At 33.8% G+C, this 17173-nt stretch overlaps 1 protein-coding gene across 3 annotated transcripts in view; it reads left to right on the top strand.

Moving 5' to 3' along the window:
* Positions 1-17173, top strand: part of LOC111057593 (homeobox protein abdominal-B) — a 162795-nt gene that overhangs the window by 106091 nt on the left and 39531 nt on the right. The window contains exons 1-2 of one of the 3 annotated variants that reach the window (XM_039433906.1): positions 13933-13951; positions 16849-16946. The gene's annotated coding sequence lies outside the window, so the exon portion shown is untranslated. Of the gene's footprint in view, positions 1-13932; positions 13952-14036; positions 14056-16848; positions 16947-17173 lie in introns of those variants that run through there. The other 2 variants (XM_039433907.1, XM_039433905.1) reach the window with 2 other exon arrangements.

Below are 17173 nucleotides of genomic sequence, written 5' to 3'. Positions count from 1 at the left end.
TGTGTGTGTGTGTGTGTGTGTGTGTGTGGTGTGTGTGTGTGTGTGTGTGTGTGTGTGTGTGTGTGTGTGTGTGTGTGTTGTGTGTGTGTGTGTGTGTGTGTGTGTGTGGTGTGTGTGTGTGTGTGTGTGTGTGTGTGTGTGTGTGTGTTGTGTGTGTGTGTGGTGTGTGTGTGTGTGTGTGTGTGTGTGTGTGTGTGGTGTGTGTGGTGTGTTGTGTGTGTGTGTGTTGTGTGTGGTGTGTGTGGTGTGTGTGTGTGTGTGTGTGGTTGTGTGTGTGTGTGTGTGTGTGTGTGTGTGTGTGTGTGTGTGTGTGTGTGTGTGTGTGTGTGGTGTGGTGTGTGTGTGTGTGTGTGTGTGGTGTGTGTGTGTGTGTGTGTGTGTGTGTGTGTGTGTGTGTGGTGTGGTGTGGTGTGTGTGTGTGTGTGTGTGTGTGTGTGTGTGTGTGTGTGTGGTGTGTGTGTGTGTGTGTGTGGTGTGTGTGTGTGGTGTGTGTGTGTGTGTGTGTGTGTGTGTGTGTGTGTGTTGTGTGTGTGTGTTGTGTGTGTGTGGTGTGGTGTGTGTGTGTGTGTGGTGTGTGTGTGTGTGTGTGTGGTGTGTGTGTGTGTGTGTGTTGTGTGTGTGTGTGTATGTGTATGTGTGTATGTCTGTGAACACGATAACTCAATTCCTAATTAACCGATTGACTTGAAATTTTGAACTTAAGGTCCTTATACCATGAGGATCCGACAATAAGAAATTAAATAAAATTCAATTCAAAATGGCGGATAATGGCTAAAAAACCATGTTTATCACGGTTTTCTCAAAAACGGCTTCAACGATTTTCTTCAAATTTATACCCTAGATAGCCCTATCAACTGACATGAGTCTCATTTCTGGGAAAATTTCAGGAGCTCCATAATGTTTCTGAGAAGAATGGATTTTGTTAAATTTCTATCACTATTTTCTCAAAAATGACTAGCCCGATTTTTTTCAAATTCATACCCTGTATAGTTATATATCAGCTCTATTAACTGGCATGAGTCTCCTCCCTGAGAAATTGACAGGGGGTCCACCCCATCCTCTAGAAATTTACTTTGTAACCTCCTTCTCGTGCGTGAGGAGGGTAATAGCAGGTAGAGCAGTTTATTCTAAAGAACACATGTCGATATTTTATTTGTAGAACAGCTGTTTTGACAACTTTTAAAAAATCCTCTAATTCCATAATTCAAACAAAGGAAACTAATCGTAGTGTTAATTATTTAGCCGCCAATCGGCATAATGTTATTCCCCTAAATTATCCTCGTTAATGAAGCTTATAGATCAATGAGCAAGGAAAGTTGTTTGAGTGTAGCCTACCACACCAGATTTTTAGACTTACGGTTATGAATATTCATCAGAATATTCATTGCTCGTTCAATAAATTTCCGATTGTCTAACATTGGAAAGCACGGTACGCAAAACTAAATACTTTCGAATTAATAAAAACCGCACATCAATTTCCTAAGTTGATTTCTGTTCAAAAAGGTGAATGTGAAGAGGGTCAACGATTCTCAACACAAACTACACCCTAGGTGAGAATAATAATAATTAAAGACAGTCATCCTATTTTATATTATTCCCTCTCACTTTCACTCTCCTATTCCGTTCTCTCTGACAGTCACTAGTTCTACTCTCTATGACAACTATTTGCATTCGTTCAACCGGCAAACAATTGATTTACTAGCCGAGTTAATTTTTACAACGCAGTCAACTGAAGCCAATGCAAGCTGTCTCCTGCCTTCACCAAGAGGTGACTCAAACTCTAAACAGGTAGCTGGAATCTCATCCCCTCTAATAGACTGCCAATATTTCATGCACATAGCTTCCATTAATGTCACCCGGTAAATAATTATGCCCATAAAAGCTTACTGCACTTGCACGATATCATATTTTGTTGGAAGCTGGTGGCATGCTTTCTATTGCTCTGTGTGAAGAGTCTTCAGAAGTAGTAGGATAGATGTGGCAGTTGTTCTGCTTGTGAAAGTGATTAGAATAGTTATTAAACATTAAGAATTAATATCGTGTCAACTTGAGTTAAATACTGCGTGGGACGGAAGAAGTTCAAACATTAATCGTTTCCATTGGAAAGTGAATCTTTGAATAGAAGATGTAATCTGATTGAATGTGAGGATTTTTTTTAAGATGTTATTTTTGTGTACGTGTCTACTGTATGGGGATTGCAATACTAGAAAGTGAAGATTTGAATAGAATATTGAATGAGAAAGACTAAGAAATTTTCAAAAAACCACAGATTTATTGATACTTAGAAAGACCGGTTTCAGTTATTACACCATTGTCAATCTCTGATAATCAGTTTATCAGAGATTGACAATGATGTAATAACCGAAACCGGTCTTTCTAAGTATTAATAAATCTGTGGTTCTTTGACAATTTCTCAGACTTTTTCATTCAATATGGATAATTACCACAATATCAACTTTTCAACTACACAAAAAAAATTGAATAGAAGATGTAATCTGATTTTTTTGAAGATGTGATTTTTGTGTACGTGTCTACTATATAGGGATTACAATACTATTAATCCTCATTTTCATTGAATAGAATTATCGCTTGTCCCAGAGATACTTGACAAATGATTACAATAGTTATCCTCAATTCAATATTACTTGTGCAAAGTACAGTGAGAATGAAATATAACTGGAGCAGAGTCACCAAACATTTAAGAAATTCATGATTATATTATCAAGTTGCATTCAGGATAATAAGGTGATAAGTTAATTCAAGATGAAGTTATTTATTTCTAGTGATAGTCTTGAACCAGTAATGAATAGTGCAGAAATACTATCTATTCGGTGAAGCCCCGCACAGACATATGGATTTTTGTTCATACGGTATTTTTTCGTCCTTATAAATTCTATTGGATTCAACTGATGATGTTTTTCAAGTTCCGTTTTATCTGATTGAATTCATAAGGACGGCAAAATATCAGACGATTAAAAATCGATATGTCTGTGTGGGGCTTAAGTGATATTGTGTTTGGGAGTAGAGTGAATCAAATCATTGAATTTTTAAGTATCACATTCAAAAAATCATTTATTTTCAAATCAAATCAATTCAATAACACATAAATTAAAACACATAATTTTAGCCATAAATAAATTATCAATTCCACATCAGTGACTTTATGTTGTTAGAAAAAATGTATTATGCTCACTCACAATCATGAGGAGAAAGAGAAGATTGATTCAAGAGAAGAAAGTGTGAAGTAGAAGTTTTGTCATTTTCCCAACATAATTAAAAATAAGACAACTGAATTAATCCAAATCCTCGAGCTCTTTCTTCTCTATAATTCTGTTTATTAAAAACAAATGTTTATTAAAAAATGTTCAGTTTTGAAGTATCTAAATTTGAAAATACTTGAGGACTGAAAATTTTGTGAATTGAAGAACTACAACACTTAACCTATTTCGGACTATGTGTTATCTAAATTTGGGAGAGGAAAAATAAGGTAACCTTGTGCTATTCCTTATTATAGGATATATAATTTATTTATAGGATAACTCCATTAACCCTTCTGTAATATTCGATAGTTTACACATGATATAACTTATTTCACCTACAAGAAATTGAAAACAATTTCATTTAATCATTTCTACAATAAGTACATTATCAAAATGATAGGGAGAGGAAAAATAAGGTAACCTTGTGCTATTCCTCTCCCTATCATTTTGATAATGTACGCATTGTATAAATGAATAAATGAAATTGTTTTCAACTTCTTTTAGGTAAAATAAGTTATATCATGTGTAAACTATTGAATATTATAGGAAGGTTAATAGAGTTAGCTTATAAATAAACACAAACCCAAATCACTGATACCATAGCTACCTCTAATACAGAGGTGTATTAGAGGTGGCTATGCTGATACTCTTGCAAACTGTAATATTATATTGATTCTGTATTATCATAGTGAAAAATGCATAAGCTTCTGAGAAACATAACATTATCTTCTGCTATCTTTTCTTTCTGGTAGTACTCTTTACTACTGTAACTGTTCTGTACTTTTATTCATAATGAGACATACTGCAGGCCTCTTCCCATGATCAAACCAAAAATACCAGACCTCATCGAAGGGGTGGGGAAGACGTATCCTGACGTGAGTGAGTGAAATGAGGTGAGAAGTCGTAAAGCGAAGTCTTAAAGGGGTATTAGTACTTGTGGCCACATGTGTGAGCATGAATTCTTTATGACAATGTTCTGGCAACCTTTCACTGCAGCCACTTCACAGCCAAAGCTCTCATCTTATGTTTTCTGGTTTCTGTTCTGTACCAGGATCGGCCTAAAATCAGCCATGCAACATTCAAAGGCACTATTAGTGATCTCGTATGGTGATGTACTCAGTTAGAGCGAGACGGGTGGATGGGTTTTGATAGCCTCTCATGTTGATGTACCCAGATAGATTGAGATTGAGTACTTTATGTATGTAGATTACAATATATACTGGCTTATACACTTATATACAATAGCTCACAATACAGCAAAATTAAAGATGAATTCACATAATATAGACTAAGAAAATAATTATTGAACAGTACATGATATGAAAAAGTAATTTGTAATATAATAACTATAGATAATTATATTGTTATGCATCTACATAAATTGGCGGAGCTTTGGACATATCAATGTCCATTCTTCGTAAAGAATATTAAAAATATCCTCCCCACTAACTTTCTACCCAGAGAGATAGCTGAATAGATCTTAGTGATCTTCATGGTTATGTAATCAGATAGACAGAGATAGCTGTATGGATTTAGATTATTTCTTATGGTGATGTACTGAGATAGACAGAGATAGGTGAATGGATTATAATGATATTTCTCATAATAATGTACTCAGAAAGACAGAAATGAAAGGATCGGAGGATTTATCACTTTTTGGATTTAAATTTGCAAACTTGACTTTGATGTTGAGAGACAAATAGGACGTCTCCTCAGAGAAGCACTAGAATATTTTATTTGTTCCATGCTGCTACATTTAGATACCTGAATAAAAACACACAGTTGTCAAATTCTACACAGTTATATTCGGTAGACGACCATATACTACATTTAGATACAATATACGAATGGGGGATGGAATTCTGGTTTCAGCTCCGTTGTCTAGGATATCCAAATATGAATATTTTTTTGATTTAGAGAATCCAATTCTCTAAAGAATCTAGTTGTTGGGATAAGATAGAGGCAGCTAATATACTGTTCAAATATATTAGATGATAATAGTCAACTGTAATGATAATTATGATACTGATCCACATACCATACTGATGATAGAATAATATACTGCTTTTTTATTAATAATTGTACTGCATTTGTATTAGGGAGTCTGGTCTCACAAGATGTCAAACTATCAAGGGATAACTGAAAAACTTCAATAAATAAACAACTGATGATAACAGTATTTTATGAAGATGATATTACAGAAATGTTATAAAGTGTACAGTTGATTTCCAATAACTGGTGCTACCTAGCGGCAGAATTGAGAACTCCAATCAGGGCGTTCCAATTCACCAATCAGAAGAGAGTTTGGGGAGCTTGGAGGCGTGGCTTGCTGGTATTGGTCCGTTACTCTATCATTCCTGATCTCTTCTATAAAAACACACTCTCTCCAAGAAGAGTGTATTGGATAGGATATTCTTCAGTATCACTTTCCAAGAATATTTGCAATTTAATTAATAGAAACAATATGTATACCATTTTTATTTGAAACATTTTAAAACCTTAAAGCATTTCAACAATTTTATTTAGTACCAATATTACCAATACAGAGTAGTTAATCAAGTTCTATAGATTCACATAATATAATTACAAGCTGCGGATTCTAAAACAGTGCAATAGTTCTTGAGCGAGTTCTCCAGTCCAAGGGGCTTACTAGTTGATAAAATATGAATATATTGAATATATATTATGAAATATGAATATAATGATAAAAACTTATATTTCATAATATATAAAACTTATAATGATTATAGATTAAACTTATAATGATATAATAAATATTTACAAACTTATAACACATTCTCATGATGGTTCTGTGACAATATAGAATATTCTTTACATAATTTATTTGAATGATTATAAATTTATTTGACTGGAAATAACCTGCTAGAGAAAAACTATTTTCTACTATGTATCATTGGATGTTCTTCAATATAATGCATCTGTTTCACTAGATTTTTAATCAGTGGATTATCTTTTCAAGCCAATATTGAAACAATAGTCCATAAGAAACAACAGCTCTGTGTTATGAATAGTGTCTGACTAGTGCTATTGATGGTCTATTTTATGTACGCAGAAAGGAGAAACGATAGTTTATTATCACATCAATCTTAATCTATAGTTTGACATTCAAGATTTTCAATTGTAACTTTCAAGGTTGATCGGATATGACTTAGAGCATATCTGATTAATGTAGCATGAGCAAGCATTCCACCTGACTTTAATTGAATCATTACAAGCCTTGTGTCTTGTATCAAGCCGACGGATAACATTATGAACATTCTCTGAAGAAGTTCCATCAATTCTATACTGTTCCAGAGAAAACTGATAGGCAACTTTTTAATTTTCTCTGACTGTACTCAAGACTCAGAAAGAACTCAATACTAGTAGTTCTGTGAACAGTAGACCTCACGCAGTATTCTCATCCACAAGTATGTAAATACAGCAATAGACTGGCTTCTCCACACATCTGTGTAATCACTTGTCAGCTGATTTATGATGAATAATTCCATAGTCTGATTTTCACTCTAATATTGACATATGAAGGAGGCTCCTTTTCCCTCTTATATTATCCTTGAAATGCAAAATTTCCAAAGACCTTGTATATACGTCGACGCGCAATTGAAAAAGGAACATACCTGTCAAATTTCATGAAAATCTATTACCGCGTTTTGCCGTAAATGCGCAACATATAAACATACAAACATTTAAACATTTATACATTTATACATTAAGAGAAATACCAAACCGTCGACTTGAATCTTAGACCTCACTTCGCTCGGTCGAATATTACACACTTTTTTCTATGTATTTCACACTACATGCAGTCATATGCATAGTCAAAAATTCGACTGCATGTCGTGTGAAATACATGGAAATAATTGTGTTAATACATCGCAGCTCGGAATGGATCAAGAGACCATAATTTTCAATATTATTGTTTGATAATTCAATTCAGATCTACTACTCGCATTATCATTATTTATATTATTTCTATTATGTTTTGAAAAGATTCATTGTTCTATGAATTCATCTTCAGGCTCGGTTGCAGAAAAGCTGGTTGAATTTTAATCCTGATTAATTCCGCGTGAACCAATCAGAGAAGACCATTTTAAAAAGTTGGCTTCTCTGACTGGATCCTGTGGAATTGGTCAGGATTAAAATTTAACCGGCTTTTGTGCAACCAGCACTAGATCTTGATGTAATCTTTGTTTTACAATAATTAGACTCATACTATCTAGAAGTGAGAATATTATTGGGAATAATAAACAACGGTATTCATAGTTTTGTAAGGTCGCTTTGAAAAACTTAATCAAAGGTTTTCTCCTACATTGGTGAAACATTTGGTGAAGCTCCACCTTATGTAAAAGTTAGAAAGAGACGTAAATACACCGGAAGACGGAGCGAGAATGAGATATTTGAACGGAAACGGAAAAAGGAGGGGTTGAAACCCTCTGAACCGGAACTTCTTTTTTAGAGACAAGAATATAAATAGGTAAGTCACGTGAGGAGGGGAAAAATATACCACTAAATGTCACCTGGTATGACGGTACTTTCATCTTCTCCCTTCACCATTATTATTCATACTTTTCTTCAGATGAATACATACTTACTGTACCTTCAAGAGAGTATTTTGTCAAGAATATGATAAAATATGGATATTGTACATTTTTTTGCAGTTATATCATGATGTCATTCACTTATCACGACGATGGTTTGTATTAATATGTAATAAAATGTAATATTGAAATATAATAAAGGAAAGAACTGGCTAATTATACCATAACCACCTCTAATACTGTATTAGAGGTGACTATGCTTATACACGTACGGGATAGGAAAATCATGTTCGATGCATCATCACGTCTGAACTACTGAACTGATTAACTTGAAATTTTGCATACAGATTCTCAATTTTTCGAGGATGGTTATAGGCCTATTTATTATCTTCAAGATTTCAGGAGGTCGAGTTCTCAGTTTGTCAAGTTTTTTATTAGACCCTTGTGGAGCACGGGTTACCTGCTAGTAAATGATAAAGAAAAAAGGTACTTCTCAGAACTTCTCTCATATTAATTTCAACAAAACATTTCCCAAGATTGGAATGGTATCCTGATTTCAACTGCATTCAATTGAACCCTTTCCTTGATTGATGGGAGATCATGATCTCGTTAAAAATTCTGAGCTACAAAGTGAATTTTCAGTATCATTTATCATGATACGTTGCTACGAGGAAGATACGGCGCGCTCCTACAACAAGGCAGACCAATGATGTGCCTCCTTTTTCTATGGCCGCTGCTAACGATCGCCTTCAGCGTCCCTAGCAACTGACTACTGCGCACCTTTTGTGCGCCGTTTACAAACATCGTATTCAAAGCAACGTGCTGCTATTCTTGTCTGTTTTAAAAACTTGTACTTTATTTCCCTTCATACAAATATTTTGATTTCATTGAATTCAGATAGTCCTATCAATGTGAAATGTAACTACAGAAAAAAAGTAGTCTATTGATTGATTGATTGATTGAGTACTTTATTTATGTAGATTACAATATACTGGCTTATATACAACTTATATACAATAGCTTACAATAAAGCAAAATTATAGATGAATTTACATAATATAGACTAAGAAAATAATTATTGAACTGTATATGATATGAAAAAGTAATTTGTAATATAATAACTATAGATATTATTATTGTTATGCATCTACATAAATTGGCGGAGCTTTGGACATATCAATGTCCATTCTTCGGAAAGAATATTAAAAATATCCTCCCCACTAACTCTCTACCAAAATTAGTCTATTTGGAGACTAATGAATGATAAATGAGCAGAATCTCAATTAATTTTGATAAATAGTTTTTTTATAGCGTTTCTACATGCTCAATTACAACAAAATATGTATCAACTTGCTCCTCATAAGGGCAGGCACATAGCAGCAGACGAATAGAGAAAGAATCCCTTCCCAGGTGTTCGAATGTTGCAACAAATACAGACGTTTGTCTGTCTGCATAATATATGTCCCCTCACGTCTGCATGCGTCTGTCTTCGTTATGATAAATTAATAATAATTTATTGAAATTTTTTTGTGAGCTTCTCTGATCAGATCTGGATTTAATCGTGATTGAAAGCTAGCGGCTTTTGTGTAACCGTGTAAAACAATTTTAATATTGAATTTTGCTGTTTTGATTTCTCTTACGACTCTTACGTGACAGTCTCTAGCTGCGTTATTGTAAATTACCACCATGTTTATTTCAGAGAATTTGTCCAATTCTAATTCGATAGCTCTTCTATCAAATACCAAACAACACTACGCCTCCCATATCAAGTGAAATATCTAACACCTACTGTACCTGATAAAGCAATCTATGCAAATGCAGCTCGGAAATTGAAATCTAGCTTGAAGCGTAGCCAGCCAGTCGATTTTCAGAGAGGGAACAGAATTTCGAAAGGGGTCCACAAATCGAAACGGGGGTTGGACATGACTGGGGATGAAATTGAATTCCCGACGCAATCTGATTTAGTCCTCGGAAATTGGACCCCCTCGCATCTCTATACCCCTCTTAACCCCTTCCCGATGATAGGGTAGCTTACCCCTTTACTGTAGGTTCTCTTACAGAGTCCATCCCCAATCGAGTCTAAACATTTTCTATGCTGCCTGCAGTCTGTAACGTTCAAGAGTGTGAATCATTTTGATTTTCAAATATTTGAGTTGAGATCCTTATTTCAATAATGTAATATCGGGGGACCGATATAGAAAATTTGTAATGAAAGATTGAATTTATAGTTTAAATTTATTTATTCATTTTCTCAGTCGTACATTTATTTTTACAGTTATATGAGGAGGCACAACAGGCTTATGCCCAAAACTGTCCCTTTTCATATTTATACTACAGTCCAAATCAAAATCTAGGTTAAGCCACTATCACTCATCATAATAACAATTTATTCACACTTCAAAAAACAAACACATCATCAATTACAAATAGATATACTACGAATTCGATTTAGAATGATATACTATGTTTGCTTCAACATTTGTTAATATACTATGTACTATTCTACACTAACAGCATCCAGTTACTATTTTGGACTTTCTGAAGTAAACATGTTTTTTAAAAAAAGAGAAATAAACAAAAATAAGTCTCTCTAGCTGAATTTTTCTTCTCGTGAGATCAGCTGGATGATCCCACACACATGCTCTCGTTCACTCTCTACCATTACGGTATCGACAGACGACAAAATTTCCAGCTTTTTTCCCAAGGACGTACTTATCCTTCTAATATCGTTCAGCGAGTTATCCAAGGGTTGAGACCTAGTGCAATCGAATCTTCATATCATAAACCTACTTTGCTTCAAATTTCGTGAAAATCGTTAGAGCCGTTTTCGAGATCCGTTGAACATAATAATTAATCATCCAGATAACCAAATAACCAGATAACCAGATATAAAAATATAAACAGATATACAGAAATTGCTCGCTTTATATAAGATTGTATTACTCTCAGTTTCAGTTTTAAAATTTTACAGTATGGATAAGTCGAATCAGATACATTACTAAGTCGTCAATCATGGATAAATGAATAAATCTAGTCACTTATACTGAAGTTTTCTTCCATTAGCTAAAATGTTTGAATACCAAACAAACTCTCCACAAACAAAAAACATTCAATGAAATTACAAACCAGACCTATTACTTGAGAGGCCATAAATCATTGTGAAGAATGCCAAGTTGAATGTTATTCATGATTGTGTAGGCCAGATGTAATTTAATGCATTGCGTAACGCAACATAGACTTACAATGGTCATAAACTATTCCGGTTCAGAACAAAAGTGCTTGATCCAATTCTTTAGTTGAGTATAAAAATGCAGCAGTTTTATCAGCACATGGAATCGCTACTCATTTTCATAAACGATCACGCAACTGTGATTCTATCATGGAGTTTGCTGTAATCTCTCTTATCATGCATAATAAGTACAGGGGATAGAACTACATATTATATAGTATACTCATTACAGAACAATCAACTATTTATTTAAAATTTTGTCATTAGTTTATCATGATATATTTTCAAACAATGAATCGAATCAACTTCTTACATGTATGATATGATTATTCAGTATCACATTCAAAAATAATTACGTTTTATCAAGTGTATGAGTTCTTGCTATATCACTTGTTCTTGATCACAGAATCTTTTTTCTCTTCAATGTTTGATTCCATTACGAACTGCTTGTTAAATAATCACTTTTGAACAATTAAGCTAATAGCTTTTATTTATATAGATACCTGACTGCTATGTCGTAATTAATTGTTCAAAAGTGATCTTTTTTCTATTGGTCAATACTATAGCCATCTAGTCTGAGGACTAATGAGCAAATTTTTTTATCCTAAAATACTACTTGAGCAAATTTTTTCATCCTAAAATACTACTTGAGCGAATTTTTTTATCTTAAAATACTACTTGAGAAATTGCACCGTGAATTTATGATAATCACAGAAATAATTCTGTAATATTGCAGAGAAAAAGGTGTAGTTGAGTGTCATGACAAGAATTCGATACCAATTATAAAAATGTTCTCAGAACTTTGATATCTTAAAGCTTGACTTATTGATGCTGATAATGGAATCAAGTTAGTTTTATTGGAGAGAACAATAGGGTAGGAAGGAGAGAAATTATATTGGAAATTATTGTACTGTTTTGAAAAAGAAAAGGTTTCTTGATAGATAGCTCTAATTAAACGGATATTAATTAATGTACGGAGGGATTTAATTAAAAATAAACGATATGGAACGAAAACGAGAGATAAGTGTTTAATACAGATTAGATGAAGAAAGATAAGGTGGAAGAACCAGATAAGTTGTTTAGGAAAATAATTGATAGGAAGAGTGAGTGTACAGGTTGGGGAATGACAGAGTGATACTGTAAGATAGTATTTTATTCAAGACAGACATCTCTCTCTCTCTCTCACTCTCTCTCTCTCACCTTCTCTCTCTCTCTCACTCTCACTCTCTATCACTCTCTGTCTCTCTTCCAAATCAATCAATCAATCCCTCACCCTCTGTCACTCTCACTCGCTCTCTCTCTCTCTCTTTCTCTCTCACACTCCCTCTCTCTCACTCTCTGTCTCTCTATCTCTCTCACTCTCTCTCTCTCTCACTCTTTCTCTCTCTCTCAATCTCACTCAATCTCAATCTCACGTTTTGGTAGAGAGTTAGTGGGGAGGATATTTTTAATATTCTTTCCAAAGAATGGACATTGATATGTCCAAAGTTCCGCCAATTTATGTAGATGCATAACAATGTAATTATTATCTATAGTTATTATATTACAAATTACTTTTTCATATCATATACAGTTCAATAATTATTTTCTTAGTCTATATTATGTAAATTCATCTATAATTTTGCTGTATTTTAAGCTATTGTATATAAGTGTATAAGCCAGTATATATTGTAATCTACATAAATAAAGTACTCAATCAATCAATCAATCAATCTCTCTCTCTCTCTCTCTCTCACCTTCTCTCTCTCTCACTCTCACTCTCTCTCACTCTCTGTCTCTCTCACTCTCACTCTCTCCCTCACTCTTTCTCACTCTCTCTCTCTCAGTCTCTTAGTAATAAAGTACTCAATCAATCAATCTCTCTCACTCTTTCTCACTCTCTCTCTCTCTCTCAGTCTCTCTCACTCTCTCAATCTCACTCAGTCTCACTCTCTCACACTCTTCAACGTGGAGATTGGACAAACATCTAGAAGCAAGAACCACTTATCATGTTCATGAAGATCTCCACTCTGCATATTTCAATACCAAGTAAGAGGTATGACAAAAGAGAGTCAGCCTATTTCGAAACTGTCTGAGAGATTTTGCATTTTGTATTGCTGTAGCACTTCAGCGAAGGCGTAGTCTTTTACTAGTCAGCCTAGTTAGCTCCTCACTGTTGTATCGTCGTAGATAGTTGGTTGGTCATCGCTTATAGCTCTAGACTTACTGAGATAGTTGGCATAGTTTGCTCCTCACTCTTATATCGATGTTCGTAGTTTGTTGGTCATTTTGTAGCTCTAGACTTACAGAGATAGTTAGCATATTTAACTCCTTCCTCTTGTATTGCCGTTCAGTTCATAGATGGTCTTCTAGAGTGTATGGAAACATTCAAGGTCCATCCATAAGCTAGGTTAGACTCACTTTGAAGAGTGCATAGAAGGCTAATGCTGCACCAATTATGCGAATTACTAACCCAGTCCTACACAGCTGCACTTCCTCCTTCTTCACTGAACTTAGCAACGTCAGAAATTGTGTACTCTAAAAATGATGAAGCATACTATACATGGAGCATAACAGGTGTGAGTCCATCAGTTTTATGATCGATCATCAGTGTTTTGAAGTTCCAAATTGTGTTTTGTGGTGATAAATGGTTGTGTTTTGTGTTCGCCGCCACGGAAATATTTTGATACACCAGTGCTTTTTTCGATTAGATTGATAGCTGATCGAGATTGAACTCATATTGTGTGTTGTATCATAGATACAGTTTAAGAGCTGAGCACAGTTGAAGATATTAGTTTTGTGGATGTATGTGAGACATATTGTGAACTTCAGGAATATACATGGTGAAAGTCTTTTTGTTCGTCTTTGAAATGAGTAGAGGTGATAGTAATCGACTTGAAAACATAGAATTCGACTAGGACTTAAGAGTGAGTGAGTGATTTATCATATACGACATATTATTATTATTCATGTTAATCGGAAGTTACTCACTAATAAAAAGGATGTGGAAGCTCATCATAGATGAATGGAGGTAGGCCTACGTCATGGAAATCATCATAAAAAATCACTTTTTCTGTAGTTGAGAAGTTGATATTGTGGTAAATATTCATATCAAATAAAAATACTACGAAATTGTCAAAAAACCATAGGTTTATTGATAGTTAGAAAGACCAGTTTTGGTTATCACACCATTGTCAATCTCTGATAAAGTTTTATTAGACGACAAGTCTTTTATCAGGTGACAAGTTTTATCTGCTTTGAATGATAAAGTTTCATCAGAGATTGACAATGGTGTAATAACCGAAACCGGTCTTTCTAACTATCAATAAATCTGTGGTTTTTTGACAATTTCGTAATATTTTTATTTTATAATAAAAATATCATATCATCTTTCCAGATTGTGGTATCACCAGTGTATGAGATAGATATTTTTTAGAGATTGTCTAATATGATTATCTCTTTATCTCATTCAAAACTCCAAAATTCAAACCGCCATACGTTTCCATTACGATTTCAAATATTAAGGGATTTGTTTGTGCATGGATCTTCTCTAATACCTTGAAAATTGATGATGATTCAGTCTCAACAAACATTATGTCCATTATTTGTCTATTAGAGAGTAGAAGGCCTCTTTGAAATAATGAAAACACATAGATTTAGACAAATATCATGGAATTATGAATGAGATTTTACTAATTGAAAGAATAAGACTTTGATGTTGTCAATACCACTTTTATTTATTCGAAAATTACCAGGTTTCATGGTAAAACCTACCACATTTTCAGCTGAACTAATATGTTTGTTGTTGTTGGAGGAACAGGAAATTCAATTTTAGGATTCAATTTTATGTTTTGGGATTGTAAAAGGATTGTAAGAGAGATTTTACTACTTCATACTGTTTCCATTATGAATGAATATCACTATACATCCTATACTATTAAACGAGCAACTCCTGTTCATATGTTTAGATGTTTGGATGTTTATATGTTTAGATTTTTATCTGTTTGTATTTCACCGGATCTCGAAAACGGCTCTAACAATAATTCTCACGAAATTCAGAAAATAGTAGATTCATAATATAAAGATTCGATTGCACTAAGTCTCATCCCTGGAAAAAACTCGCTGAAGGACATTAAACGGATAGTTATTATTCATCATTGGAAAAACAGCTGATAATAATTATTCCGATAATAATTAAGGGAAATATTTTTATCAGTTTAATATTTATCAGTTTATTTATTAACTGATAATAATTAAGGGACTGTGTCAAAATTATGACTCAGCTGTTGAACTTTTGTAATCATTCAATCAGGTACTTAGTGCCGGTTGCAAAAAAGCCGGGTTATTTCCAATCATAATTAATTCCAGTAGATCCATCTTTTTCAGATGGTCATCTCTGATTTGGTTCACGTTAAGTTAATCAGGATTAGAATTTAACCGGCTTTTGTGCAACTGGGCTTTCGTGAGGGAAATTTTTGCATTCCTCTGGGAATTTGATGTGATTAGATAAAACATTCCTGTATGAATGTTATGAATATTATTATAATTTATTCTCTCGTAATAAGTTTTTTATGCTTTTGTACTCCAGAGCGAAGCTCGGTCCCCGATATTAATACAAAAAGGGGCCAGGACTCTTCGAAATAGGTCAAAAGAACAATAATGAGCAAGGATAATTGGATTCAAAGCATGACTATCAATCATATTTGAAATGGAGCAAAAAAATTAAACTTTCTTTGTCACAGATAGAAATAATTTTAATTTCCGTTTATTAATTATTATCTTTGTTTGTTTCTTATCCGTTTGATATCTTCTTTCTGTTAGGACAGCATCTTTTATAAAACATATTATCACATTGAATGAAAAAGACTAAGAAATTGTCAAAAACCACAGATTTATTGATACTTAGAAAGAACGGTTTCGGTTATTACACCATAAACGTTTATCAGAGATTGACAATGGTGTGATAACCGAAACCGGTCTTTCTAAGTATCAATAAATCTGTGGTTTTTGACAATTTCTTAGTCTTATTCATTCAATATGAATAATTACCACAATATCAACTTCTCAACTACACAAAAAAAAAAACATATTATCACGACAGCATTCCAACAGTAATTGTAGTGATCATGAAACTTTCAATAATTGAGTAAGGATAACAGGTGGTCTCCAATCTCAAACAAACTAATGATGACATCTGAAAACTGTACACGTTTTTGGTACATTACAACAGGTGTTCCTCCAGTAGGTGTCGATTGAAATTCAGAATGTATTCATCCATTCTTGATACAATGGACCTTTGGAACAACAAATGAATCGTTAAATTCGAAATGCCTAATGGCGCGCGCACGAGAGGATATCCTCTGGAAGTTTTGGGATGAATGCGCAAATGAAAATGATCTCAGTAAAAATATGGGTGGTGGGGTTAATTTGTTAATTTTGTTTCTTTGTAATGTACGATTCTATAGTTTACTATGTATACTTATATAGGCACCTACTGAAAAACCTTCGGGTTTAGTGGGAACTCCAATGTAAATATTTTTGTTCAATAAAACTTGATTGATTGATTTATTGATTGATTGGGGCTGGCTGTGTATTTTTTGGACGAATAGGGTGAATACCCGAAACCTCCATTCAATTCAATAGAACGGTAATAGTTTCTTTATATAATTTTTAATTAATTACTATGTGGCTATAATAAATTGAAGTATTCTTTTCAAGATGACTATAATATCAACTTCACAACTGCAATAAAATCTATTGTCGATTCCATCGTTTCTCAACCTCCAAGAACATGATTAATTTTCCATTTTTTTTTCATTTTCAGGATGATGATTGAATGAGGAGATCTTCTCAATGAATTCCTGTTACAAATCAAGCCGTCGCCGTGGAATCTGCTCTGCATCACTGCCATTTCACTAACAGGTTTTACAATATTCCTACATTTTTCTTCTTCAAAAACAAGTGGCATACAATAACTTATTTGTATATAATAAAATACTCTATTCAATATCTGCTTGAAGCAATGCATAGTCTACTATGCAATGGACTTTGCATTTTCAGAGTGAATAGAATAATATGCTCTTTAACTTTTAAGATATTATGGCTTTGAAACTCATGGACACTACTTTACTGATAAAGTTTTCTCACTG

Source organism: Nilaparvata lugens, chromosome 8, assembly GCF_014356525.2.
Source record: "Nilaparvata lugens isolate BPH chromosome 8, ASM1435652v1, whole genome shotgun sequence".
NCBI classification, from domain to species: Eukaryota; Metazoa; Arthropoda; class Insecta; order Hemiptera; family Delphacidae; genus Nilaparvata; species Nilaparvata lugens.
The sequence above is the reverse complement of the archived record's forward strand: the minus strand, read 5'-3'. Positions and strand labels throughout refer to the sequence as shown.